This window comes from Prionailurus bengalensis, chromosome D1, assembly GCF_016509475.1.
Source record: "Prionailurus bengalensis isolate Pbe53 chromosome D1, Fcat_Pben_1.1_paternal_pri, whole genome shotgun sequence".
Taxonomy (NCBI): domain Eukaryota; kingdom Metazoa; phylum Chordata; class Mammalia; order Carnivora; family Felidae; genus Prionailurus; species Prionailurus bengalensis.
In genome coordinates, this window is record NC_057346.1 from 52,627,897 (window position 1) to 52,630,673 (window position 2,777).

General features: G+C 43.1%; 1 long non-coding RNA gene across 1 annotated transcript; it reads left to right on the top strand.

Annotated features, from left to right (window-relative positions):
- The first annotated feature begins 640 nt into the window (after positions 1-640).
- Positions 641-2,254, top strand: LOC122482545. Its single transcript, XR_006297200.1, has 2 exons — positions 641-1,166; positions 2,105-2,254. It is a non-coding gene; the product is annotated as an uncharacterized LOC122482545 (long non-coding RNA).
- Positions 2,255-2,777: the final 523 nt, after the last annotated feature.

Sequence of the window (2,777 nt, forward strand, 5' to 3'; positions counted from 1 at the left end):
TACCTCAGTTTTCACACCTGTGGGAATGAAGATGTTATCTGTCTTCCAGTGCTGCTATAGGGATTAAGTGAGATAGCACAGATATTGAAGCTAGTAAAGGCGGGAAGTATGCGTTCCCTTCCTTTTTATCATAATATAAACCTGATCTGAGTTTCCTAGGGTATTGGGCTGATGGGTAATTTTTTCTTCTTATATTTCCATAATTTACAAAATTTTAATATCCATCATATATGACCCAATCCCCAGAAAGGTATGTATGTGTGAGTATGTGTGTGTGTATCCTCACTCACTCATCTATTCATACACAATACAAATACAGCAATCAAGGAGGTCCCAGTGAACAACAAAAGGAAAGCTAGGAAAGTGACATTTAACATGGGGGTACTGAACCTCTTTCCTCCATACTTTCCACTCTAAACGCAGTTCTCAAACCCGTACCTGTTTTTAGGGACACACACTTCACACGAGCAGGGCCGAGGTGTCGCTGCACTGCAGGGTGGGACACTAGCCCACTTACATCACTCCACGTCCACTTTTTTTTTTAATTTTTTTTTAACATTTATTTATCTTTAGACAGAGAGACAGAGCATGAATGGGGACAGAGAGAGGGAGACACAGAATCTGAAACAGGCTCCAGGCTCTGGGCGGTCAGCCCAGAGCCCGACACAGGGCGAGAACTCACGAGAACTCACGATACCGTGAGATCATGACCTGAGCTGAAGTCGGCCGCTTAACCGACGGAGCCACCCAGGCGCCCCCTCCATGTCAACTTCTGATTCCTTGCCTTGCAATGCAGATGTGAGTCCGTGGGTTCCTTTTGTTTGAGAGGCGGAAGAAGAATCTTCTTCCTCCCTTGTTTGTGAAGCTCCCGTTTTTAAAAATCCAGCTTAGGGTGTGCATGAGGGGATGGCGCCAGAATTTGGAAGAACTGGAGGGTCTTCTTGGCACTACACTCCAGACCAGAGTTCTGCAGCTCCCCTACCCCACTGTGTGACCGTGAGCTATACGCTTGGGCTCTCAAAGTTTTGGTTTCCGCCTTTGTACAAAGATGATACTGCTTCAGGGGACTACTTCAGAGGTCTCGTTGAGAGGATTAATTGGGTGATTGCAAAGATGAGCACCATACCGGCAGAAGCAATTACAGCACGATGACGATTTTACTTATGGTAAGACTAGAGGTCCCAAATTCACCGTAACTTTTCCATATTGGCCTCACCTTCTTTAAATAAATAGTCTTGACCCTGCTTTCTCAGCTGGAATAGTGGGAAGTCGCATTTACTATTTTCCTCTAGAAACGAAGAATCAGTGCATGCCACGTTCTCAAAAGGTTACCAGGAAGTTGTGCACAGGCCCCTCTTCTGTGGATGATACTATGGCCTGTGCTGTACCATTAGTATCCACATTCAGTTCCCACAACAACCATATGAGGTGGCTATCAGCATGGGTGTTTGATCGAGTGAGGAAACTTGAAATTCTCACAGAGAATTGAGAGCGTGTTCAAGGTCAGATGCATTAGGAGCCCAGATAAAGCCTCAGGTCTCAATCCCCAGAGCTCTGTTTTCTTCTACTGTGCCATTCTGCCTCTTAAGGAAAAGAAATTTGGAGGGAAGTGCCACATTCCTCCTGTCATTGCTCTAAATGTGGACGTGAAAATTGATTCTGAGCAGAGAAGAGAAAGAACGCTCTACTCATCTGTGGTACTCTTCCAACAATGTTCCATGGGTCTTGGAGGAAGCCAGCCAAACATGTAACAGAAAAATAACTATCAGAGATTCAGAGCCGAAAGTTACTCTACGCTGAATAAAGAGATAGATTTCCTAGCATTCTTTCGCAAGTGTTTGTTTACTAGACACAATATATGCAAAAATAAAATGCATACTTCATAAATATTACTTGCTATGGGCTCTCAACGTAAGCTGTACCCCCAAAAGCCCAAGACCCCTTCCTAGGTCTGTTGATGGCATTCTCCATCCCTTGGGCAAGTCATTTTGTCTATCAGGACTCATTTTAGTCACATGTAAAATGGAGGTAGCCACTGCGTCAGTGTTCTGTGGATCAGTGTTTATTTATTTGTAATTTAATATCTTCCCTCTTTCCACCAAAGGATATTCAGAGGCAAAGAAAAACACCAACACACTAATAGAGAGCAGTTTAAGGAGGAATCAGCAACCATGCGGAGGAAGGGGAGATAATTGTGCTAAAAACATGGATGAAATAATTACTATAATTGAGCAATAAATGACATTGTAATTTATCAAGGCCTTTAATTAATTAGTCTGCAAGTCGGTACTTTTTTGTCTGTTTCCTCCAGTTCCAATCTTGGATATCCATGATAAGGAGGATCTAGGGAAACCAGTCTTGGACTAGAGCAGCAGGGAAATGGGGAGGGAGATACCTCTTATTATCACGATATCTCTAAACCGATTCCAAATGTTAATTGAGTTCACACATCTGAAAAATTCAAAGTGAAAATCTAAGGGTACTCTATAGCTCTCAAACCACTGCCTCATTTGCAAAGGGACACTCCTTGAGGCCTGAGTCCTATGCTTCCTTTGTCTAGTGGATGCCCTGTTGATGCACTTCCACTTTCTGCCTGAGGCATGTTTCTCCGGCATCTCCATACTGGACTATGAGAATGGGAATAGTGATGCCTGGTTTGCTTTTGCAGATTCAAAAGATAATAATAACCCCTGTATAAAAGAATAATAGCTAGAATCATATGATACAGTCAACCTGAACTGCATGTTTTAGTCATTCACTCATATCTTACTCCACAG